Consider the following 27,880-nt stretch of genomic DNA (forward strand, 5'->3'; position numbering starts at 1 on the left):
GTAATCGGGAGCGGTGATCAGTGTTGTGTCACACATAGCCCATCCCCCCCACAGTTATAATCACTCCCTGCGACACACTTAACCCCTACAGCGCCCCCTAGTGGTTAACCCCTTCACTGCCTGTCACATTTACACAGTAATCAATGCATTTTTAATTGCACTGAATGGTCCCAAAATAGGGCCAAAAGTGTCCGATCTGTCCGCCATAATGTCGCAGTCATGATGATGATCGTTTACCATTACCATTACTAGTAAAAAAAAAAAATATTAATAAAAATGTCATAAAACTATCCCCTATTTTGTAGGCGCTATAACTTTTGCGCAAACCAATCAATAAAGCTTATTGCAAATTGTTTTACCAAAAATATGTAGAAGAATACGTATTTGCCTAAACTGAGGAAAAAAAATGTTTTTTTATATATTTTTTAAGGATATTTATTATAGCAAAAAGTAAAAAATAATGCCTTTTTTTTCAAAATTGTCACTAATTTTTTTGTTTATAGCACAAAAAATAAAAACCTCAGAGGTGATCAAATACCACCAAAAGAAAGCTCTATTTGTGGGGAAAAAAGGACGTTAATTTTGTTTGGGAGCCACGTCGCATTACCTCGCAATTGTCAGTTAAAATGACGCAGTGACGAATCGCAAAAAGTGCTCTGGTCTTTTGCCAGCCAAATGGTTCGGGGCTGGAGTGGTTAAAAACCATCCTCTCTGACTTCTGTAGCTACAGGATACATATGTTGCAGACTTTCAATCTCTCAGACCTAGTTCACACCTGAGCAATTTTCTGCTTGAAGCTTGTAGCTCTGAAGTGCTCAACAAACCAAATCCCATGCATTTCAATGGCCCCTGTTAACATCTGAGCGTTCTGCCTACTGAAGCAAAATGCCTGTCTCTCAAAAAAGTATGAGCTTTTTTTGGCAGATTGGAGGCAGATTGGGCTCAAAGACTGCAGTGGGAATGCCTGAAAATGTGCGAGATGAGTGTTTTACAAGCTATCTGTTGCGCATTTTCTGCTCAAACAGCAGTTCTCAACCTCTAATCTCCTTCACCCCCCCCCCCCCCTAGTAATTTCTATCGGCTAAACGTAACCACCTGAAGCTGTTAAACGCTTGTAATACGCTTTTAAAACACTTGTAATACACTTCAAAAAATGCTCAAAAACTCTCAAATAAAAACACCTGAAAGTTGCTCTGCTCAGGTGTGAATGCAGCCTAATATAAACAAAGAGCAGCTGCACAGGAAGAGGGGAGACAGCTGAGTGCTGAGACCAATTTTGGACGTCTTCATTGCTTTTCTTGTGAAGCGTGAAGATGAATTACTCAAATATTTATGCAGCTACAGAGATTAGTGATGGTTTGTTTCAAAGCACATATACTGTTTGTAAATATTTAAGTGCCCATAGCATGGCCACAGTTCTACTTTACAAATCTGGAACATTGTATGAGGTACATCTCCCCAGAACCTGGCTCTTACCTTCTACTTTGGCAGTAACCCCCTTGGATTAGTTTTGTATTAGGAAATACAGACAGTAGTTCAGTAACAGTGGGAGTGACCATATTGATCAGCATGAAAACAATTGTGGAGTGATGGGGGCAAGTTCAAAAAATGTAAGCAGAAGCATATATAATATGAACTTAAGTATGACAATTTATGCATAGCAAAACAATTTGGGTGGTTTTAATTATGGGTGGTTAATAACTACAAAACATCTTTGCTGATCTGGGATCAAAGCCTATCAGTTTAGAGTGATTGTAAACCCATATTTTTTTTAAACAAATATGTCATATTTGTGATGCGATGATCTGTAAACCGGTGTGTCCCGGCCAAAGGTGTTGCTTTAGGAAGACATTGAGATGGGCATGACGGAGAAACAGGCGGCTCAGTCAGTGCTTAGCGCCAGCAGAGGAGCCGCATGATTCACCTGTTCTACGTCACGCCCACCTCGATGTCTTCCTAAAGCAACACCTTTGGCCGGGACACACCGGTTTACAGATCATCGCAAGATCTCCTTACAACTTCCACAGAACCCTATCAGCTGTTTTATTACACAAGCTTGTTTGACCCATCGAACGTATGTTCCTTTGGGTTCAAACGTTCTGGTAAGCCTCCCTATTGTTGGTGGTGGTGTTCTTCTGATTTCAAGATTTCACGTGTTTAGTGTCACAATCTATATATGAAGTCACATACGCATAGAGGACTTTAATTATTTCACTTTGATGTTCTTTTTCTGCTTTTTGTTTTTTTTTTCCAAAATCTGATGATTTCATTGTATATAATATGTGGTCATTTCACTTTTCATATTAGCGCTACACTTTTTTGGTTTTCTTATTTGTGCACATATCCTACTAGCCGTGTTAGCTGCTTATCCCTTTGGGCAAGCACAGAATTATTTGTTATACTTCTTCCCTTAGTATCCCCTTTCTTACATTTCCACTGACTTTCTTTGGCTGAATTCGACCCAGAGCAAGCATGCAAGTCAAATTCCTAAATCTGCATGTGCCTGGTAAGCTATTGGATACAAGGGAATCTGTATTTTTAGAAGATGAAGTCATCAAAGGCAACTTCCATACTTTTTCACTGCAGGTTTCATAATTATCTTTAACATATACAGTCAGTCTCTCTCTCTCTCTTTCTTTATATATATATATCTATAGATATATATAGATATATATATCTATAGATATATATATCTATATATATCTATAGATATATATATATATATAGATATATATATATATATCTATACCTCCTGGTTCTTCATCAGGTGAAAATATGTATTTTTTATATATATATATATAGATAGATAGATAGATAGATAGATAGATAGATAGATAGATAGATATAGATAGATAGATAGATAGATAGATAGATAGATAGATAGATAGATAGATAGATAGATAGATAGATAGATAGATAGATAGATAGATAGATAGATAGATATACATATCTATCTATCTATCTATCTATCTATCTATCTATCTATCTATCTATCTATCTATCTATCTATCTATCTATCTATCTATCTATCTATCTATATATATATATATATATATATATATATATATATATAAAAAATACATATTTTCACCTGATGAAGAACCAGGAGGCTCACAATTGTTGTGCAGCTTCCTAAAGATGGAGGCACAGGCGATAAACAGATTTTGACTTTGAGCAAGGTACTTCAGGATGCAATAGGGGTTATTTACGAAAAGGAAAGGCAAATCCACTTTGCATTACAAGTTCACTGAAAGTGCACTTGGAATAACAGTTGCTGTAGATCTGAGGGGTACATGCAAGGAAAATAAAAAACAACATTTTAGCTTGCACATGATTGGATGATAAAATCAGCAGAGCTTCCCCTCGTTTCAGCTCTTCCCCTCAGATCTACAGCGACTGAACTTCCAAGTGCACTTTCAAGTTGCAGTGCACTTGTAGTGCAAAGTGGATTTGTCTTTCGTAAATAACCCCCAATGGCTCTATTATATATACAGTGCCATGCAAAAGTAGTCACCACCTTGGCCTTTTACCTATTTTGTTACATTACAGCCTTTAGTTCAATGTTTTTTTAATCTGAATTATATGTGATGGATCAGAACACAATAGTCTAAGTCGCTAAAGTAAAATTAGAAAAATATATACATATTATTTATTTTTCAGGAATATTTTTTTTTTTCAGGAATTATTTACATATATTTTTCAGGAATAAAAAATTGATATCACCCCCATTGTTATGAAGCCCATAAAAAAGGTCTGGTGCAACCAATTACCTTCAGAAGTCACATAATTAGTGAAATGATGTCCACCTGTGTGCAATCTAAGTGTCAAATAATCTGTCATTACATGTACACACCTTTTTGAAAAGCCCCAGAGGCTGCAACACCTGAGCAAGAGGCACCACTAACCAAACACTGCCATGAAGACCAAGGAACTCTCCAAACAAGTAAGGGACAATGTTGTTGAGAAGTACAAGTCAGGGTTAGGTTATAAAAAATATTCAAATCTTTGATGATCCCTAGATCCCTAGATCCCAACATCATATCTATCATAAACAAATAGAACATGGCACAACAGCAAACCTGCCAAGAGACGGTCGCACACCAAAACTCACGGACCGGGCAAGGAGGGCATTAGTCAGAGAGGCAGCACAGAGACCTAAGTTAACCCTGGAGGAGCTGCAGAGTTCCACTGTAGAGACTGGAGTATCTGTACATAGGACGACAATAAGCCCTACGCTCCATAGAGTTGGGCCTTTTGGCAGAGTGGCCAGATGAAAGCCATTACTTTCAGCAAAAAACAAAATGGCACATTTTTAGTTTGCAAAAAGGCATGTGGGAGACTCCCAAAATGTATGGAGGAAGGTGCTCTGGTCTGATGAGACTAAAATTTAACTTTTTGGCCATGAAAGAAACCCCTATATCTGGCTCAAACCCAACACATCACATCACCCAAAGAACACCATCCCCACAGTGAATCATGGTGGTGGCAGCATCATGCTGTGGGGATATTTTTCAGCAGTCGGGACTGGGAAACTGGTCAGAGTTGAGGGAAAGATGAATGGTGCTAAATACAGGGATATTCTTGAGCAAAACCTGTACCACTCTGTGTGTGATTTGAGGCTAGGATGGAGGTTCACCTTCCAGCAGGACAATGACCCCAAACACACTGCTAAAGCAACACTTGAGTGGTTTAAAGGGAAACATGTAAATGTGTTGGAATGGCCTAGTCAAAGCCCAGACCTCAATCCAATAGAAAATCTGTGGTCAGACTTAAAGATTGCTGCTCGCAAGCACAAACCATCCAACCTGAAGGAGCTGGAGCAGTTTTGCAAGGAGGAATGGGCAAAAATCTCAGTGATAAGGTGTGGCAAGCTCATAGAGACTTATCCAAAGCAACTTGGAGCTGTGATAGCCGCAAAAGGTGGCTCTACAAAGTATTGACTTTAGGGGGGTGAATAGTTATGCACATTTACTTTTTCTGTTATTTTGCCCTGTTTGTTGTTTGCTTCACAATAAAAAAAACATCTTCAAGTTGTGGGCATGTTCTGTAAATTAAATGATGCAGATCCTCAAATAATCCATGTTAAGGTATGTGAGGTAACAAAACAGGAAAAATGCCAAGGGGTGAATACTTTTGCAAGGCACTGCAAAATATATATATATTTATATATATTTATTTATATATATATAAACACACACACACACATAGGGGTTGATTTACTAAAGCAAAAAGACTGTGCACTTTGAAAAGTGCATTTGCACTCTGCAAGTGCAGTTGCTCCAGAGCTTAGTAAATGAGGTAAAGCTTCACTTTGCAAAGAATACCCACTCACGTGCAAGGAAAATAAAAAACTGCATTTTTGTTTGCACATGATTGGATGATGAAAGTCATTAGAGCTTTTGCTCATTTACCAAGCTCTGGAGCAACTGTTCTTGCAAAGTGAACAGTGTTTTTGCCTTTAGTAAATCAACCCCATATTGTGTATGTATAACCATCTTTTTCACAATTTTTTTTAACAATCTTACTAACTCTGCATCCAATTTCCAGAATGAAGCAACAGTCCTCTGCTTGTTGGCTGCCAATTCCTATTCCTCATTTGATAAGCTAAATAAATATGGGATCCTTTGGTACCTCTTCTCCTCAAAACTTTAATAAGAAAATATTGAAATCAATATGTATGCATGATGTCATTCAACCTAGAATACGTACAGAAAAGCTAATTAGCACCTGTTGTACAGTGTATCAAGCAGCATGGCTCTTTTTATGAAAAATGTAATGGCTCTGAAACATATTGTAGTGTTGGTGTTACATTCTAAGGCTTTGGGAATGAATAGCTGTGTTATTGTTTGTCAAAATAAGTATTTCTCTTGAAACCTTCAAAGCAAAGTTTCCCTGCTGTTTCTTATTAACTTGCATTCAGTTCTTGTCAGTGTTTTCGAGCAATGAAACCATATATATAACACAACACACAAAGCAAGGAGCCAAACATAAAATCATATATTATCCATTAAACTAGTGGTATATTATTAGCCCTTTTTTTCTCTAACTGTAACAACTGTAACAAAAGAGACTTGTTTCTGACACTTTACTTTGTGTGTAAATATAGAGCTATGTGTTTGGTATATGGATACAGTAGGAAATAATGATATGAATTATTAACACTGATCAGTTTATCAAGGTTTAATCAAAGTGCCGCGTGTTACATTAAATGTCTGAATAATTCGATTTTTTAAATTTATTTTTTACTTTGTTTGTAAAATGGCTGATACGCACATTTTTAGTCTAATATCTTTTTGTCATAAAATAAGGTGACTTGTTATTTCCTTTTCAGTCTCTATATTTAAATTTTCTTACAATGCTGGTGTGAGAAGCCTTTATTCTTGGGTGAGACAGGCTCAAAGGTTTGAATACAGTTTTAACAATATTCATGACACCATGGTTTAATTTAACAAATATGAATGTGCAAAGTTCCCATATCAACCTGTCATGAATGATCTCACTCACCTGACTGTACTACACTGCTAAAGACAAAATTGTGTTCTGCTGCTAAAAGAATATCTATGCTTTTTTGTCATATTTGTTTGTTAAACTATAACTAAATATAGCTTAGTGTGCCCAAGCAGTGGTGAGTGATAGATTTTACCATTACCTTTGTTTTAAATAATATAAAATTACAATTTAGGGCATAGCTTATAAACAATGCAGTTAATGTTTCACATATAATACTAGTTAAATAAAGACATAAGAGGTCATTTTGCCCACTAGACTACCAGTGAAGAATTCCTTTCTTTTGGCTTTACTAACCACTTGACCTCGGGAAGATTTACCGCCTTCCTGACCAGGCCATTTTTGTGCGATACGTCATTGCGTTACTTTAACTAGCAATTGCGTGGTCGTACGACACTGTACCCAAATAAAATGTATGTAATTTTTCTTCCCACAAATAGAGCTTTCTTTTGGTGGTATTTGATCACCTCTGTGTTTTATTATTTTTTACGCTGGAAACAAAGAACGACTGACAATTTTGAAAAAAAAAAAATATCTTTTACTTTCTGCTCTAAAACACATCCAATAAATACAATGTATGAAAAAAATCTAATTTCTTCATCAATTTAGGCCAAAATGTATTCTGCTTCATATTTTTGGTAAAAAATCCCAATAAGCGTATATTGCTTGGTTTGCATACAAGTTATCGCGTCTACAAATTATGGGATATTTTTATTTATTCAGCGACTTATAGCAGGACTACAACATTGTGGTGGACAAATTGGATGCCAAGGGGGTTATTTACGAAAGGAGAAACCACTTTTCAGTGCATTGAAAGTGCACCTTTAAGTGCAGTCACTGTAGAACTGAGGGGAACATGCAAGAAAAATAAAAAACAGCATTTTAGCTTCCACATGATTGGATGATAAAGTCAGCAGAGCTTCCCCTCATTTCAAATCTTCCCCTCAGATCTACAGCGACTGCACATCCAAGTGCAATTTCAGTGCACTCACATGTGCACTTTCAGCGCACTTGTAGTGCAAAGTGGTTTTGCCTTTCGTAAATAACTCCCTAACTGACACTTTTTTGGGGACCAGTGACACTAATACAGTGATCACTGCTAAAAAATACGCACTGTCAATTTACTAATGACACTGGCAGGGAAGGAGTTAACAACGGAGGTGATGAAAGGGTTAAATGTGTCTAGCTAAAGTCTCCGTGTAGTGGTGGAGGTGCTTTTACTAGTAGAAACACAGGATCCATGTCCTTCTGTACTCACAGAATGACAATCTGCTTTGTTTACATAGGCAGACCGCCATTCTGTCATTGTAATGAACAATCATCGGGTCCCGGCAGATATCGGGTCCACGGGACCTGCTAATCAGCTCCCGCTGTGTAAAATCACAGCAGGAGCGTGCTCGTGCCCAACACCTGAAAGTGCAGAATCACGTATATATACGGGATTCTGAACAGAACGGCTGCCCTGTAGCAGTAAATCTGCAATGGGAGGGTGTGGAAGCGGCTAAAGTTTGTTTGACCGTTGTTTTTTTTTTTGTAGGGATGAGCTGAACACCCCCCGGTTTGGTTCATAGCAGAACATGCGAACAGGCAAAAAATTGGTTCGAAAACGTGAACACCATTAAAGTCTATGGTACACGAACGTGAAATCAAAAGTGCTCATTTTAAAGGCTTGTATGCAAGTTATTGCCATTAAAAAGTGTATGGGGACCCGGGTCCTGCCCTAGGGGACATGTATCAATGCAAAAAAGTTTTAAAATGGCCGTTTTTTTCAGGAGCAGTGATTTTAATAATGCTTAAAGTGAAACAATAAAAATGAAATATTCCTTTTAATATTGTGCCAGGGGTGTCCTTAGTATGCCTGTAAAGTAGCACATCTTTCCCATGTTTATAACAGTGCCACAGTAAAATGACATTTCTAAAAGAAAAAATGTAATTTAAAGCTGCTTGCGGCAGTAATGTATTGTCGGAACCCAGCAATATAGGTACAAATACCAAAAATACCCAAAAAAATGGCTTGGATGTCCCCCCAAAATCCATACCAGGCCTCAGGTTTGGTATGGACGTTAAGGGGAACCCCGTACCCAATTTTTTTTTTAAATGGAGTGGGGGTCCCCCAGGCACTATATACTCTGAACAGCAGTATATATACTATGCGGCCTGCCCTATATACTCTGCAGAAAATTGGGCCTTAGGTGTTATTGGTACCAGAACACTGTAAGCCCTCACAGTTACTCTTGTTGGGCGCAGGAACGGGCCCTGCTGTGAAATATTATATCAAGAATTGTAATTACATGAACCTGTTAAACAGGGGCAGAAAAATTGGGCCTTGGGTGGTGGTGGTGGTGGTGATGATGCCACAACACTGTAACCCCTCACAGATACTCGTGTTGGGTGCTGGAACAGGCCCTGCTGTGAAATATTATATTAAAAGTTGTAATTACATTCCCCTGTTAAACAGGGGCAGAAAAATTGGGCCTTGGGTGGTGGTGGTGCCACAACACTGTAACCCCTCACAGATACTCTTCTTGGGCGCAGGAACGGGCCCTGCTGTGAAACATGACTGCTAGTTTCTTGTCCTTCTGTGGCACCCCCTCTCTCTAAGCTCACGTTACTCCCTTCCTCAACCTAGAAACCAACATTGGAGCCTTCGAATCGCTGCGCATCCTTCAGCAGCATATAACTGAAACTGTGGTCAAATAATTGTGGGGACTCCTCCATGCATGATGGTGGGGCTATGGAAGGAGTGACTGTGGACAAGGAGCCGGTGGAATAGGCTGCTTTGGTAGCTGCGTTGGAAGGCAAACTACTCTAAGCCTGGGTGACAGAGGATGAGGAGGATGAGGAAAGCTTTGTTATCCACTCCACCAACTCTTCTCCATGTTGTGGCTCAATAACACAGCCAGCAGCAGCAAAATAGGACAAGCCTGCCCCATGGCCACCTGCAGAGGATGCACCATGTCTACGACCACCACTGTTGACTGTAGACACAGAGGCTGCTTGCCCTCCTTTAGTGGCCTGTGAGCGTCTGCCTCTCCTTGGTGGCCTTCCGGACATGATGTATTTTTTGTTTTGCAACACCACACTACACTGTGTTAGATACTGTGTACACCGCCTGAAGTGTATTAGAAAGTGTACAACGGCTGCACTGTATTGTATACTGTGTACACCACCAGAAGTGTAGTAGAAACTGTGCACGCTGTATTAGATACTGTGTACACTGCCTGAAGTGTATTAGAAACAGTGCACCATGGAATGTACTGTATATATAGGCTACACTGAATACAGTATATATATATATATATATATAAACAGTGTCTCACAAAAGTGAGTACACCCCTCACATTTTCGTAAATATTTTATTATATCTTTTGAGTACACCCCTAAATGAAAATATCCAAATTGGGCACAAAGTGTCAATATTTTGTGTTGCCACCATTATTTTCCAGCACTGCCTTAACCCTCTCGGGCATGGAGTTCACCAGAGCTTCACAGGTTGCCACCGGAGTCCTCTACCACTCCTCCATGACAACATCACGAAGCTGGTTAGAGACCTTGCGTTCCTCCACATCTGTTTGAGGATGCCCCACAGATGCTCAATAGGGTTTAGGTCTGGAGAAATGCTTGGCCAGTCCATCACCTTTACCCCCATCTTCTTTAGCAAGGTAGTGGTCGTCTTGGAGATGTGTTTGGAGTCGTTATCATGTTGGAATACTGCCCTGCGGCCCAGTCTCCGAAGGGAGGGGATCATGCTCTGCTTCAGTATGTCACAGTACATGTTGGCATTCATGGTTCCCTCAATGAACTGTAGCTCCCCAGTGCCAGCAGCACTCATGCAGCCCCAGACCATGACACTCCCATCACCATGCTTGACTGTAGGCAAGACACGCTTGTCTTTGTACTCCTTGTTGCTGCCACATATGCTTGACACCATCTGAACCAAAAAGGTTTATCTTTGTCTCATCAGTCCACAGGACATGGTTCCAGTAATCCATGTCCTTAGTCTGCTTGTCTTCAGCAAACTGTTTGCAGGCTTTTTTGTACATCATCTTTAGAAGAGGCTTCCTTCTGGGACGACAGCTATGCAGATCAATTTGATGCAGTGTGCAGCATATGGTCTGAGCACTGACAGGCTGTCCCTCCACCCCTTCAACTTCTGCAGCAATGCTGGCAGCACTCATACATCTATTTACCAAAGACAACCTCTGGATATGACGCTGAGCACATGCACTCAACTTCTTTGGTTGAGCATGGCGAGGCCTGTTCTGAGTGGAACCTGTCCTGTTAAACCACTGTATGGTCTTGGCCACCATGCTGCAGCTCAGTTTCAGGGACTTGGCAATCTTCTTATAGCCAAGGCTATCTTTATGTAGAGCAACAATTCTTTTTTTCAGATCCTCAAAGAGTTCTTTGCCATGAGGTGCCATGTTGAACTTCCAGTGACCAGTATGAGAGAGTGAGGGCGATAACACCAAATTTAACACACCTGCTCCCCGTTCACATCTGAGACCTTGTAACACTAACAAGTCACATGACACCGGGGAGAGAAAATGGCTAATTGGGCCCAATTTGGACATTTTCACTTAGGAGTGTACTCACTATTGTTGCCAGCGGTTTAGACATTAATGGCTGTGTGTTGAGTTATTTTGAAGGGACAGCAAATTTACAGTTATACAAGCTATACATTCACTACTTTACATAGTAGTAAAGTGTAATTTCTTCAGCGTTCATATATATTAATACACTGCCTGCACCGACTGAATATCAAATAAACACTGAATATATAGTCTATGCTAAATGCAGAATATATATATATATATATATATATATATATATATATATTAGATTGACTGTATATATATATATATATATATATATATATATATATATATATATCAAATACACTGCCACTAACTGAAACTTGCCTTTGGCCAATTATGGCTCTCTCAGCAGAGCGCGCTGTGATTGGCCAAAGCATGCATGTTAGGCACGTTTTGGCCAATCATCATACAGCAATGCACTGCGATCTGTGCGTTATGGGGTGTTCCGCGGCACTCACATTTTCCAACGCCTCATATGTTCTGTTAGTTTTAGAACAAGCTAACACCCGATGTTCGAGTCAAACTTACGTTCGACTCGAACCGTGGGCTCGCCCCTAGTTTTTGTAGTTTTTTTGTTTCAGTACATTAACAATTTTCCTATTTGGGTCCTCTGGATATTATTATTATTAATATTATTATACAGGATTTATATAGCGCCGACAGTTTACACATCACTTTACAACATTAGGGCAGACAGTACAATTACAATACAATTCAATACAGGAGGAATCAGAGAGCCCTGCTCGTTAGAGCTTACAATCTAGGAGGGAGGGTCAAGTTATACAAAAGGGTAATAGCTGTGGGGGATGAGCTAATGGAGAAAATAGTGGAGTTGTTAGATGGAGGCAGGATAGGCTTCTCTGAAGAGGAAAGTTTTCAGGGATCGCCTAAAAGTGGATAAATTTGGAGACAGTCTGACAGATTGGGGTAGGGAATTCCAGAGGATGGGCGAGGCTCAGGAGAAGTCCTGGAGGCAGATATGTTAAATAACTCCTGGTATATGTTATTATTTAAAGGTGTTTTGCTGTGGCATCAATATTGTAACATATCTTTCTATGTTCATCAATATTTAACAGTTCTTTCTACCAAGAAAGGGTAGAAATGACCACTTTCATGTTTACCTTTATGTATATTTTAGCATTTGCTGTTATAAGGGAGGAGGCGGCCTAGTCATAGTGGAGGAAAACAGAAAGACCTAAATGTAGGATCTATTTTGTTCAAGCAAAAGAAAACAAGGATTCATTAAAATATATTACTAGAATGATCAGGGCCCAAAATTCTTAATGGAAGAGATATTACATGTAATCATGATTTACACGGTGTCATTATGCAGTTCTGATTTTAGACAATGCTGTTATTGTAAAGCAGAGAATAAATGTCTTGTGTTAAAATCGGTGAACCTTGAGTAACAGTAAATGTAATGAGGTTTTGATCAAGGATGAATAGGAATTCTAGAGAACACAGTATCAGTAGCCTTAATATTTGTAGCCACAATTAGCATGTTCGCATCTTCATTGATATAATGTTTGTTAATTTATTATAACCAATAATTCCTCATGATATATTATTGTATGTAAACAGTTCAGGTTGTTCTGCAATCTGCTTAATTTACTGTATTGTAATGTATGCAGCCAATAAAGTATGTTAGGCATGGTGTGCTTGGGATCTTAATCTCTTAAAAACATAGGATATATCATATATATCCTAGATTCCTTTCCTAATGTGGTTAATTAGCCAGTTAAATTTGAAGCATCTTTTTTTTTCAGGAGTTGCTAAAGTGACTACATATAGGGAAGAAACATTAGGTTTTTGTTTTTATATTAAAAACCTTTACTCTATACTCTCTGATTAACACCATGTTTTGCCTAACTAATTATTTGCCTAACTATCCCCAATTTAACCTGTCCCCTCCTTGTTTTTTTAGCTTTTATTGTCAAATTTATTAACCTTCAAAAATATTTTTGTGCAATCATTAATTTTATTTGTTGTTTGTTTCGTAGTGAAACTTAAAAAAAACATGCATGCACAATTTAATAGTAAACACCTTAACTTCATTTGGAAATAACGTGGCCATGCCTTGTATTGAAAGCATTCCCTTGGTGTATTTGGGATACATTGCAAACTAAAATTAGTACTTTATATCTAAAATAACTTTTGTTTTAAAAAATGAAGGGATAACACATTGCAATAAAAACATATTTTTTACTATTTGTCTTTAAAAAATATAAAATATTTCACTTTTCTATGATTAACAAAAACAAAATGATAATTGAATACATAGGCCTATAATTGAAATTTGGTATTGACTAACTCTGTTACCCACCATCTTTTAAAACATTAAAGAATATTTAAAGCCAAAACTCCACCACTCCCCCTTCATCAGGATTCAACACAGGATAAAACTTGGATGCCGAGCATCAATTGCTTTCAAGTTGTAACTCCATGTGGAGTGTTCAAGACTGCTTCCAGTATAGATCTATAAAGTCACAGTTTTTTTAGTCCATCCAAGTTTAAAGGAGTTGTAAAGTCAGAAGGTTTTTTTATCTTAAGATAAAAAGCCTTCTGTGTGTAGCAGCCTCCCCATCACACCCTAAAACTTACCTGAGCCCCATCTCTGTCCAGCGAGCTCCACAAGTCCCTCGGCCACCTGCAGCTGTCAATCAAAGTCAGTTAACCAATCAGGAGAGAGAGGGGGCAAGGCCGAATGGCAGCTCCATGTCTGAATGGAAACACGGAGCTGCAGCTTGCCTTGAGTGCCCCCATAGCAAGCTGCTTGCTGTGGGGGCACTTGACAGGAGGGAGGGGCCAGAAGCAGCGAAGAGGAACCCGAGAAGAGGAGGATCCAGGCTGCCCTGCGCAAAACCACTGCACATAGGAGTTAAGTATAACATGTGTCAGGAAAGGTTTCACCTGCTGGTGGCACTGTGGCTCCCAGACCTATGGGCTGCAGTTCCGGTGTCCACCAGCAGGTGGATCTTGGCAGTCAGGAACTGGCATCATCTCCTGCAATCAGGCAGCTTTTGCCTGTGTAAGGTAAAGTGATTGCTAGCTTTTGCATGTGTAAGGTAAAGTCTACAGGCTTGGAAATATTAGTCTGTAAATGGATAGAAAACTGGCTAAAAGACTGAATTCAGAGAGTAGTGGTTAATGATTCTTACTCTGAATGGTCTAAGGTTATCAGTGGTGTACCCCAAGGTTCAGTGCTGGGACCCTTACTTTTTAATACCTTTATAAATTACATTTCTGTCTTTGCAGATGACACTGAGCTATGCAGTGGAATAACGTCCTTACAGGATGTCTCCAATTTACAAGCTGACCTCAATGCACTGTCTAAATGGGCGGCTATGTGGCAGATGAGGTTTAATGTTGATAAATGTAAAGTTATGCACTTGGGGGCTAAGAATATGCATGCATCATATATACTAGGGGGAGTACAACTGGGGGAATCAATGGTGGAGAAGGGCCTGGGGGTTTTGGTAGATCATAAATTATAATAATAATAATAATAATAATAATAGCATGCAATGCCAAGCTGCGGTTTCCAAAGCGAGCAAAGTCCTTTCTTGTATTAAGAGAGGTATGGACTCCAGAGAGAGATATCATTTTGCTCCTGTTCAAATCATTAGTAAGACCTCATCTGGAATATGCAGTTTAGTTTTGGGCACCAGTTCTCAAAAAGGATATTGGGGAACTTAAGAAAGTGCAGAGAAGGGCAACCAAACTGATAAGAGGCATGGAGGAGCTCAGCTATGGGGAAAGATTAGAGGAACTGAATTTATTCACTCTTGAGAAGAGGAGATTAAGGGGGGGTATGATCACCATGTATAAGGGGTCCATATAGTGAACTTGGTATTGAGTTATTTACTTTAAGGTCAATACTGAGGACTAGGGGGCACTCTTTACATCTAGAGGAAAAGAGATTTCATCTCCAAATATGGAAAGGTTTCTTCACAGCAAGAGCTGTGAAAATGTGGAATAGACTCTCTCCAGAGGTGGTTCTGGCCAGCTCAGGAGATTGCTTTAAGAAAGGCCTGGATTCTTTCCTAAATGTACATAATATAACTGGGTACTAACATTTGTAGATAAAGTTGATCGAGGGAAAATCCGATTGCCTCTCTGGGATCAGGAAGGAATTTTTTCCCCTGCTGTAGCAAATTGGATTCTGCTTTTCTGGGTGCTTTTTTTGCCTTCCTCTGGATCAACTGTGGGTATAGGAGTGGTATATATGATTGTATGATATTTTTTATTTTATTTATTTTTTTATAGTTGAACTAGAACTTGTGTCTTTTTTCAACCTGACTAACTATGTAACTATGTAACTATGTAATCACCTGATACTGATTGCAGGAAGTATATTTAAACCTGGTGATTACTAGCACGCCTCATCTTTGTATTTTATCCATGTGCCCTGACCTGCGTTCCTGAATCCTGTGTTCCTGTATCCTGAAGCCTGTATCTGGAACCCTGCATCCGTTCCTGGACCCCTGCCCTACAGCCAGATCCCTTCCCGCCTGCTCTCTCTGTCTCCTGTTACCCTCTCCCTGTCCTGTCTTGCTCTGCTTGATCTCCTGTGTATGACCCTGGCTTGTTACAATCACGATTATATCCAACACCTATATGTACATTTGGTTTAGGTAGTCATTTGTTGTGTGTCACTGTGGTTTTGGTTGCTGGTTTGTTACACTGTTTGCCATATTGGAGGTATGTTTACTTCTGTGTATTCACTTACCTTTTAATAAATTACATTATTTATACAGAACCTGTGCTTGGCATTTTCCGTGACAGTCCACATATTTCTGGTCACATCGGTCCCTGACAACATGTTTGATATTTGAAAAAAAAAAAGGAAAAATTAGACTTTACAATCACTTTAATCCTATGTTGAGCCCTGATGAAGGATGGAGCCCAGAGACATATTGGATGCTTTTGTATGACTTGGTTTACCAATAATAATAATTATCTTGGTTTGGTTTTGGTTTGGCACAAATTTCTGTATTTCTATGGTTTGAGCTCCCCTCATTTCCTGTCCTGCTGACAAAGATTTTACCAGGCAGAAAGTAAGGGAAAATCTGAAAAATGGACAGAGAAAGTAATAAAAAGCTGAGGGGTTCTCTCCCTCATTAAAACAGTGCATTGTCTGTGTTTCCCTCAATTCCCCTTTGATAAAGTGATTGTCAACATGACAGTAAAGGAAGGGAAATCTTTCTTAAGCCGTCCATAGATGGATGAAAATTCATCCAGTTCAGCAGGAACCAGACAAATTTTGATCCACCTATGAGCAGGCTGGTTGTACTGATATCAATCTATCATCTGACTTCAGTACAACCAGCCTGTCGGGTCTTCTATAGCCAGCAGAAGTGATAATTGTATTCTGACTGCGGGGAAACCTTCCGCTGTCAGAATACAATAGAACAGCAGGAGGGATTCCCCCATCAACACTGTGTTGAAGGGGGAATCAAGTAATTTTCTTTCCTTCAGCATGAGGTTAAAGAAAAGAAAATTGAAATTGAAAACATGAAACCCTTCAAAAATTCATATTGCCTGGACATACACTGCATGTGGAGTTTCTTTGCATTCAACTTTAATTTAATGCAGTATATTTATTTTCATGTCATCTGTAAACCATTTGACAATACAGTTGCTATGTTCCAGTTGTTCTTTCCATGGATATTTATGTTAGTTGGGTAAGTATGTGAATACTATCCTAGCTTTAGGCCCCTTTCACACGATCGGACCGTTCAGGTCCGCCTGTCAGTTTTGACGGCGGACCTGAACGGGTGATCCATGTTAGCCTATGGAGCGTCGGATGTCAGCGGAGACATGTCCGCTGACATCCGACCCCGTCCGATCCGCTAAAAGCAGACGTATGGCTCTACGTCCAGATCCGTCGCTGGCGGATCGGATCGGGTGAGATCTGATGAAAACGGACACGCTGTCCGTTTTCGTCCGATCCCTCCATAGGCGGCAGCGGCGCCTGACAAGCCCCTCCCCGCTCAGTGAGCAGAGAGGGACCTGTCATCCGCCGGCTCAGCGGAGATCAACGGACAGATCTCCCGCTGAGCCGGCGGACCGAGGCGGGCTCCGTAGAAACGGAGCCCGTCTCGTGTGAAAGGGGCCTAAGACACAAAGTTAATATTGATACATTCATTATATGCAATACCATGTAAATAGAATGCAGCAAAACAGAAGAAAACATAATTCATTTGTATTTTTATATGGGGTTTGTGATTGAAATATCCCTCAAGTGTGAATGCTCTTGGGTGCCCTAAAAAAAACAAAGTTGAGCAATCTTGGCAGCAATGTTCTGGCAAATCTCTTAATGTAGTATTGGGAAGTCACAAGACATTAAGCGTTTAGAGCTTTGCTGATGCTTGCAACAGAAAGTGCTCTTTGATTGCTATCTTTGCAGTTAGCTGCATTGAAATCATTGTTTTTGTGTTGATGACTTGAATGCCACTTAGTAAACACTTTAACAAGAAGTTACATGCAATGAGGTCCATAAATATTGGGACATTGACACAATTCTGATCTTTTTGACTCTATACACCACCGCAATGGATTTGAAATGAATCGAACAAGATGTGCTTTAACTGTAGACTTTCAGCTTTAATTTGAGGGTATTTACATCCATATCAGGTGAACAGTGTAGGAATTACAACAGTTTGTATATGTGCCTCCCACTTTTTAAGGGAGCAAAATTAATGGGACAGATTAATGCCCTGTACACACGGTCGGATTTTCCGACGGAAAATGTGTGATAGGACCTTGTTGACGGAAATTCCGACCGTGTGTAGGGTCCATCACACATTTTTCATCAGATTTTCGGACACACAAAGTTTGAGAGCAGGCTATAAAATTTTCTGACAACAAAATCCGTTGTCGGAATTTCCGATTGTGTGTACACAAATCCAACGCACAAAGTGCCACGCATGCTCAGAATAAATAAAGAGATGAAAGCTATTGGCTACTGCCCAGTTTATAGTCCCAACGTACGTGTTTTACGTCACCACGTTCAGAACGATCGGATTTTCCGACAACCTTGTGTGACCGTGTGTATGCAAGACAAGTTTGAGCCAACATCCGTCGGAAAAAATCCTAGGATTTTGTTGTCGGAATGTCCGATCAATGTCCGACCGTGTGTACGGGGCATAACAATCATCCATCAAACTTTCACTTTTTAATACTTGGTTGTAAATACTTTGCAGTCAATTACAGCCTGAAGTCTGGAACACATAGACATCACCAGACGCTGGGTTTCATCCCTGGTGATGCTCTGCCAGGTCTCTACTGCAACTGTCTTCAGTTCCTGCTTGATCCTGGGGCATTTTCCCTTCAGTTTTGTCTTCAGCAAGTGAAATGCATGCTCAATCGGATTCAGGTCAGGTGATTGACTTGGCCATTGCATAACATTCCACTTCTTTCCCTTAAAAAACTCTTTGGTTGCTTTTGCAGTATGCTTCGGGTCATTGTCCATCTGCACTGTGAAGCGCCGTCCAATGAGTTCTGAAGCATTTCGCTGAATATGAGCAGATAATATTGCCGGAAACACTTCAGAATTCAACCTGCTGCTTTTGTCAGCAGTCACATCATCAATAAATACAAGAGAACCAGTTCCATTAGCAGCCATACATGCCCATGCCATGACACTACCACCACCATGCTTCACTGATGAGGTGGTATGCTTTGGATCATGAGTAGTTCCTTTCCTTCTCCATACTCTTTTTTTCCCATCACTCTGGTACCAGTTGATCTTAGTCTCATCTGTCCATAGGATGTTGTTCCAGAACTGTGAAGGCTTTTTTAGATGTCGTTTGGCAAACTCTAATCTGCCCTTCCTGTTTTTGAGGCTCACCAATGGTTTACATCTTGTGGTGAACCCTCTGTATTCACTCTGGTGAAGTCTTCTCTTGATTGTTGACTTTGACACACATACACCTGCCTCTTGGAGAGTGTTCTTGATCTGGCCAACTGTTGTGAAGGGTGTTTTCTTCACCAGGGAAATAATTCTTCGGTCATCCATCACAGTTGTTTTCCGTGGTCTTCTGGGTCTTTTGGTGTTGCTGAGCTCACCGGTGCGTTGTTTCTTTTTAAGGATGTTCCAAACAGTTGATTTGGCCACACCTAAGATTTTTGCTATCTCTCTGATGGGTTTGTTTTGTTTTTTCAGCCTAATGATGGCTTGCTTCACTGATAGTGATAGCTCTTTGGATCTCATATTGAGAATTGACAGCAACAGATTCCAAAATGCAAATAGCACACTTGAAATGAACTCTGGACCTTTTATCTGCTCCTTGTAAATGGGATAATGAGGGAATAACACACACCTGGCCATGGAACAGCTGGGCAGCCAATTGTCCCATTACTTTTGGTCCCTTAAAAAGTGTGAGGCACATATACAAACTGTTGTAATTCCTACACCGTTCACCTGATTTGGATGTAAATACCCTCAAATTAAAGCTGAAAGTCTGCAGTTAAAGCACATCATGTTTGTTTCATTTCAAATCCATTGTGGAGGTGTATAGAGCCAAAAAGATTAGAATTGTGTCGATGTCCCAATATTTATGGACCTGACTGTATGTAAGGCCCCTTTCACAGTGAGGTGCTTGTAAACTGCTAGTAAAACACTGAGCACTTTTGAAGAGCTTTTCATGCGCTTTTGAAGAGCTTTTCAGGCTCTTTTGAAGAGCTTTCCATTCATTTCAATGGAGAGGGGCGTTTTTTCACCACCCTGCCAGCGCACTGCCCCAGTGTAAAAGCATTCATTGATTTTAATGTAAATAGGTTTTCGTGAGCTTTTCAGGTGCTTTTTTTAGCGTGAAAGCACCTGAAAAGCACCTCAGTGTGAAAGGGGTCTTAGTCAAATGTGTATGTGTCTGACAACATTCCCATCAAAATCTATTATATGCTACATTGAGCACATCGTGAACCACCTAGTACAGTTACTTACATACTTTTTCAGGTAGATGTCCTTGGTTAGTATGTGCATATAATGCAGCATATGGTTTGCTAACACATGCTAATGAAGGGTCTAAGAAAGAGAAAAACTTGTTCAGGTAGATGTAAACGCAAAATCTTATATAAGCTTTGAAAAGTTAAAAGATAAGTTAACCTTTCGTAATATGTTACTTGTTACACCAATATTCAGGATGTAACAAGTAACATGCTATAAACAGTACGGCCCCCACTCCCTCCTCCCCCTGATCCCCACTCTGACAGCAGGGATCTTCTCTGCCCCACTAGCTGTCACAATTCCAATCGCCAATCAGTGCCTCCTCATCAGTGTCACCTATCAGTCCCCATCAGTGCAGCCTATCAGTGCCCATCAGTGCTGCCTATCAGTGCCCTTCAGTGCCGCCTATCAGTGCCCATCAGTCCCACCTATCAGTGCCCATCAGTGTCGCCTATCAATGCAGCCTCATCAGTGCCTCCTCATCAGTGCCCATCAGTGAAGCCTATCAGTGCCCATCAGTGCCACCTCATCAGTGCTCACCAGTGCAGCCTATCAGTGCCCATCTGGGCAGCCTCATCAGTGCACATCAGTGAAGGAGAAAAATTACCTGTTTGCAAAATTTTATAACTATGAAACCTTTTTTTTTTTTCAAACTTTTCGGTCTATAATTTATTTAGCAAAAAGTTAAAATCCCAGTGGTGATTAAATACCACCAAACAAAAACTCTTGTGTGAAATTAAAAAAATTATAAACAAATGTTATATGGGTACAGTGTTGCATGACCGTGCAATTGTCATTCAAAGTGTGACAGCGCTGAAAGCTGAATATTGGCCTGGGCAGGAACCGGATAAAGGTGTCCAGTAGGCAAGTGGTTAAAAAGTCATTTTCAAATATTAAATCTGCCAAGAAAGACCTTGTTTGGCACGTCCTGTTATGAGGTGGCAGCTTTCTCTCTTTTTTGCTCCTGTGTTTTCACCCTGCTGATAAGACTACAAGTGGATGCAACAAAATGTAACATTAAATTTACACCTACAACACCTACATTTTTCAACCTTGATTTAGTTAAACTAGACACTAAGAAGAAAGTAACTTCTTTGATTTCTTTATTCAGATGGCTATCCTTTCCTTTGTCACTATTTGAGATTTGTCTGGAGATGATGACTTTGAGACCTGGATGGATCAAGCCTCCTACGTCCTAGAAGAATGAAGAAGCAGTTAATTACTAACAGTTTAAGCCTAGGTTCACACTGCTGCGGGATTAAAATCGTGCGAGTTCAGCTGAACTCGCACGATTTCATACCCGCATGTCAGTCCCACTTCTGGGGGGGGGAGATTACAGAGACATCTGTGCGGGTTCCTGCACAAATGTCTATTGAAATCGCACCTGAAGTCACCAAAAGTAGTACAGAAACTACTTTTTTTTACTAATTACTATTTGGACAGTGCCATTGCCGGCAATAGCTGCCGATTTGACATGCGATTTGACATATCAAATCGCATGCCAAATCGCATCAATGTGAACCTAGGCTAAGAGGACCTAATGCAAAAGTGATTCATAACTTAAAGTAAACGATCACCTTGTAAAACAACCCATTCAGTTTAAAATAGAAATTAAAGTCAAAGCCATTTTAAAAAACTTTTTTTCCCTATTTTATAAGTGATCACATTCCTTCTGTTCTCTGCTGCATAACAGCTAGGGGGAGAAGAAGCAGCAGAACACTGAGCTTCTCAGTGAATGGATGTGCAGCGGGGGCGTGCAGGACAAGTCTGATCATTGGAGGAAAGCACACTGAGTTCCCAGCATGGCTAGAGAACTGACCAAGGTGTGCTCTCCTGCTTAGTGTGGTCAGTTATTAGTAGGAAAGCAGAGGGACTGGCAGGAAGACCTGGGGATTCCACATAAAGGAAGCAATGCAAAGAGAACAGAATACGTTCTCATACAAGTATATGGTACAGCAGGCACATATCAGGAATATGAAGTGTTGGGGTAACAAATGCTTTACAATTGGTAAACTAGTTGGATCTGCACAGCTTTTGAATACATTGAATCACTATATGCCATGTATGGAAAACATCAAAGAGCAGCATTCATAAGTCATTTAACCAGCATCTGCCATAGCTTGATGGCCCTTTTTAAGGAATGAAGCTGCACAGCATGGCCATGGTACAGCTCAGCTCTTTGACATCCACCACTGGATTGGACAGTGCAACAGGGGGAAGCAGAGAAAAATATAAGGAGGACCTGGATTGGCCATAGACATGGCTGGACTTTATCCTCACCCAAAAAACCCAAAGGAAGCGCGGGGAGCAAGGAAAGAGACAGAATGGCTGGAAATTGAGCAGAAGGTGCAGGCTGCAGAGTGGAGCACACCATGAGGGGAGAGACTGTGCAGTAGGCAAAGCAAACTGTTATGGGTAGAGAAGTGAACTGCAAAGAGTTTTGAATGAGCTGTGTGAAGTTTTAGGAGAGCTGGGACTGTGCAAAGCAGGAGTGTGACAGAGGAGCCCACCAAGGGAGTGACAGAGATCTGCCATGCTGGGCCAGAGGACTCAATTGGAGATCAGAAAAAGGTACAGGCTTGAGATGGGAGACCCAGGCTAATGTGGGCTACCTCTTACCTGGCCTCCAGAGTCATGTTTGTTGTGCTAAGGGGAGAAGAAGCCTGTGCTACATTTGGGACAGAGTTTATGAGGCATCTGTGAAGAATCAGTGTGGTAAGAGGACTTTGAACCCTTTCAAATTTTTTTCCTGTTAAGAAGGTTTTACTGCTGCCAGCAGACTTCTGTCAGTGGGGACTGTATTGGCATTTCTTGCTTGTGGATTATAGATACCCTCACCTTGAAAACCATGATAATGAGCAATCTAATGCCAGTTTAAGGTCCCCACCACCAGCAAACTTGTTTGCTGTTCCACTAGCCAGTGGTTAGATAGGACCTATACACAGAAGTTAGGCCACACTGTTGTTCTCACTGATATTTACACTTTTATTTGGATTACCCTATGTTACAAGTGTACTCACTTCAGCTACAACTTTTACTAGTGTATTAAAATCATTCCCTTTCGCTCATCTAGTAGGTTCTGACAGTGTCATTTCAGATGTAGTTGGGGAAACAAACAGCATTTACTATGCTGTAGTTATAATTGCTAACGTATGTGATACTTGGGTAATCCCACCATTATTAAATTAATTCAAACAATAATTGCGTTTAGGGCTTGCTTCAGCTTCATTAAATCTCTTTTAATCTCTACTGGTGTGTTGACAAGTTGCCAGGTCAAGTCAAGGGCAGATAACCACTGGGAGCAGCAGGAGAACCCGTCAATTCAGCAGCTTCTTAGAGAATAAGTGCTACATGTGTCACCAAGGCAGACTATTTGGCTTCTGAGTTCCTTTCATGCGCTTCCTCTCCTGAATAAAATCTTGGTTGCACAGGCATGCAGGATACTGTGCTGCTGAGCTGGCTTGTTGTATGGGCCAACCAGGCATCCATTAAGAAGGGGACATTTGGTGGGGTTTGCAGGGAACGAGGGGCATCTCTCTAGTATGTAAAATAGAAAATCCTACAGTATTATTAATATTTGAGTGATTAACAAGCTATATGCTGAGCTAGAGCACAGTAAAAATTATATACCCTATTTGGGTTGCTCATTTCTAGATTGATAGTGCTGTGATTTGTGTGATTTTTGAGGCCATTTTTACTAAAGTGAACCAGGAAAGGCTAAAGCAATGTCAATTTTTGACTAAGGAAAATTGAGTACTGTCTGGGATACTTAAGGAAAAATTTACAAATCATATTCTAGGACATAGTAAGAATGATATAATTTTGTAGATCATTCACTTACTTTTTGCTAATGCTGGGATATGTCATTGTCTGATTTAGGCAGTCACCTTTAGTAAATGAACTAGAAAATCCAAACTCATTTTATTAAGTATTAACTAGAAATTAAAAAGCATACCCTTTTTTTTTGAAACTACTAAAACAAGTAGCAAACACTCCACCTGCTGGCTGCAAATGAAAACTGTTCACAGTAAATATTTTAAAGGTGAATTCATATCAAATATAAATCACAACTCCAAATATGAATTCATATGCAGCTATGTGCATTCATATATAATTCAACAATACAAACAACATGCAAAGAGTGCAAGTGCAAATAACAAACACCCCAAGTATCCAGTATACAGAAGACACTTGACTATTCAATCCAGAGACACAGTGATCATAAATATTCAGAAGTCCTTGAAACTCCAATTCACAGTGCTAATAAACATCCAGTCACTCTTCAATACTGACACATTGGCGAATTTGTGTTCCACTACTCCCCAACAGACAGACATTCTGTTTTTACATTTATTAGCACGGTGAATTGGAAAAGGATTTGTGGATACTTTTGATGATACTGACAATTGATTGGATGGTCGTGTGTGTAATTTGTACACTGGACACTAGGTCTATTTGTTATTTGCACTTTACTGGCACTTTATTTTTATTGTTGAATTTTGTATGAATGCACAGTGCTGCATTTACATTTATGGTCATTATTTATGTTCAATTTGAGATATCTAAAAGGGGGGTTTAACGCAACAGCCATGGATATATGCACATAATAATAATTTATTCTTAATTATTTTGTATTACATTTTTTTGGGGGGTTCACTTTTAGCAAGTGTGGGGTAGGGGATCATTTATGTTAAGTATTACGCTTTCATGTTCACAGTTAGTGTTTTCTGTTCATTATTGATCATATATCAATTTTTCTGCAAGGTTTTGCAAACCTAAATCTGCAAAGTCTAAAAATCTAGTAGGTATCGTAATATTTGGAAACATCGGAAATGGCAACAGAATAATTCCTGAGCCCATTTCCCTGCCAACAAATGTCAACCATATAACACAGTGATGTCCTCCAGTCATCCCTGCAGCACTGCCCTATTCCTGATGCCATCCCCAAGTCAATGCTTACCAAGCAACATACTGTATAACACATTGATGTTCTCCAGCAGCATTACCCTATTATTGATGCCATCTTTAAGTCAACGTGCAAGCAAGTAGTAACACAGACATATCCTCCAAAAGTTGACAACATGGAGCCTTTGTTTGAGGTAAGCATACCACATTTTCCTAACTTGAGCCCAAAAAATTTTCACCCTTTAAAAAGCCTAGTAATGTTAATTTTTTTTCTTTTTTACAAACTCAAATTCCTTTAGCAGGCGGGAATCCAAGCACAAGACAGAGAAGAGTCCCTTGCCACCTAACAGTGTTAAAGCATAGCCTTTGTAAGTACCAACATTTTTAAAAACGCCTACTACAATTCTATATTTTTTTTTAATATGCATTTTTATTAATAGTATGTTATGCTTTATCAATAGGTGATGCTCACATCTTCTAAAAAAGGTGAGAAAAGTGAAGAGGTGCAGCAAAAGGAAAAAATGCAAAGATTATTAACAAAGGAGATTACAGGATGCCAAAAAAGGACTATTTGAAAAAGGATCAGCTCCTGATCAGCAAAAATTGTGATTGCAAAAACTTTTAAATATGTCAAACTTAGCACAATCTGCAGTCTTGAGTTTGTCTATCAGTGACCTGGTGAATAAACAGGCATGTTTAAGGCTGGGTTCACACTGCAGTAAGGAGTGGCTCACAGCAGGGGTCCAATTTCAGGTCCGATTTGGATCCGAATGTTTGGCTGAATTCGGACCTGAAATGGACCAGAAGATGCACAGGATTCCTGTGCAATTTTCTCCAGAGCTGCTCCGGAGATATGTGAACCGGCTCCATTGAGAGCCGGTCACAATCTCCTGACATGCAAATTGGATTCGGCGAAAAGCAGCATCCGATTCGCAATAGTTTGAACCCAGCCTAAAGGAAATTATGGGTGATGACACAGGGAGACATGGGAGTGTGATTGATTCCTAACATAATGAACCTGGTACTTCACATTCTCATATGCCTCCAAAAACTGTAGAAAAAAATATTGTATGCAGACAAGCCTTCTTCAAGCTCTCCTTCTGAGAAATCTGTAATGTCCTGCTCTGTTGTGCATCTGCAGAGTCTGTAATTTACTGGTCAGTTAGGCCTTTTCCTTTTGTGAGTTTGAAATCAGTTGCAGCAGCACTTTAAGATGAGATTTCTACATCTTCCAAATCATTTTCCACATGTTCTGATAGGCCACCTCCATCTAAAGCCTAGAACACAATGTTGGGTGGCATTCGGGCCGTGTGTACGGCAGCCGGTTAGGCTGGCTTCTGTCAAGGGGCCATGACCAGAGAAGGCCTGCTGACCGACTCCCGATCAGCCATTGGCTGAGAGCGCTGACTGGAGTGTTCTGGTGGGGGCACTGTCCCCCAGTCAGAACACAATAGAACAGCAGGGGAGATCGCTGTACTAATGTTGGATAGTTAATACAGCAGCTTCCGGCCAATGCTGTCAGGTTTTTTTTTTTTAGTTTAACCCCAGAAAATAGTAGTGTGTATGAGGCTTAAGTTCAATAAGACATTTGTGGCTCTGGATCCTTTGTCTAGTACAATTATGAAATTATACTTTATAAAGTATCACAGACAGTACTCAATTGCAAACACACAAGAATTGTTTTGCTCAACTTGTATGGCTACAGTACGGTATCAGGCGGTTAAGTCCTTACAGCCTGGAAATCTGAAAAAGTGCATGGAGACAGCAGAAAATGCATATCTGTTTGCAAAAAACAAATATTCACTTTGCAGTCTAATATAAAAATAAGCATTGGGATAATGTACTTCTCAGTCATGAGATTTACTGAGATCTGAGATCATTCTCTGCATTGCCAAACTATACCTTGCTTTCAGAATACAGAATTAAGCTGATCATACTTTATGTAAATGTATATAACAATTTTACAATTTATTTAAATCATGGTCAGTTTCTGTAACTTATTTTGCTTCTTAGCAAATTTGATAACATTCATCACAAGTAGGGATGAGCTTCGTGTTCGAGTCGAACCCATGTTCGACTCGAACATCGGCTGTTCGATCGTTCGCCGAATTGCGAACGATATGGGCCGTTCGCGCCAAATTCGTGTGGCGCGTCACGGCCCATAATTCACTGCGGCATTGCAGTGCATTGCTTGCTGATGATTGGCCAAGCATGCACTATGACCCGCATGCTTGGCCAATCACAGCGCCGCCTTAACAGAGAGCCATAATTGGCCAAAGCCAAGGAGGCTTTGGCCAATTATGGCTCAGAGGATTTAGTACACGCCCCACACTATATAAGGCCGCCTGCACGGCGGCCCTGTGCAGTGTGTTCCGGTGTGCTTAGAGAGAGAGAGAGACAGTGTCATTTCATTTGAGTTAGCTAGATTAGGCAGGACAGTCAGTCAGTTAGCTGCACTTAAAGTGTATTGTGTATATATATGCATCCCAGGTGTTGCATATATATATATATATATATATATATACACTGTATTCAGTTTAGCTAGATCCGTTCCTGTTATCTTCTAGACTATTTACATTTAGTGCAGTGCGTCCTGCTCACAGTGTTCAGCTAGATCCGTTCCTGTTATATTCCTACTGACAGGCAGGCTTGTCTTGTTACAGTATTTTGAAGAAAATTACTGGTGTTCTTTTGATCCTATTAGTACCACAGTCAGGCAGCTAGACTATTTACATTTAGTGCAGTGCGTCCTGCTCACAGTGTTCAGCTAGATCCGTTCCTGTTATCTTCTTACTGACAGGCAGGCTTGTCTTGTTACAGTATTTTAAAGAAAATTACTGGTGTTCTTTTGATCCTATTAGTACCACAGTCAGGCAGCTAGACTATTTACAGTTAGTGCAGTGCGTCCTGCCCACAGTGT

The 27,880-nt window shown here is 40.1% G+C and overlaps 1 protein-coding gene across 2 annotated transcripts in view; it reads left to right on the top strand.

Moving 5' to 3' along the window:
* Positions 1-27,880, top strand: part of OPRM1 (opioid receptor mu 1) — a 268,289-nt gene that overhangs the window by 61,491 nt on the left and 178,918 nt on the right. The window contains exons 1-3 of one of the 2 annotated variants that reach the window (XM_073627844.1): positions 24,566-25,154; positions 25,260-25,328; positions 25,422-25,446. The exons of the other annotated variant lie outside the window; for it this stretch is intronic. The gene's annotated coding sequence lies outside the window, so the exon portion shown is untranslated. Of the gene's footprint in view, positions 1-24,565; positions 25,155-25,259; positions 25,329-25,421; positions 25,447-27,880 lie in introns of those variants that run through there. 2 annotated transcript variants of the gene reach the window in all.

This window comes from Aquarana catesbeiana, linkage group LG04 (genome assembly GCF_042186555.1).
Source record: "Aquarana catesbeiana isolate 2022-GZ linkage group LG04, ASM4218655v1, whole genome shotgun sequence".
NCBI classification, from domain to species: Eukaryota; Metazoa; Chordata; class Amphibia; order Anura; family Ranidae; genus Aquarana; species Aquarana catesbeiana.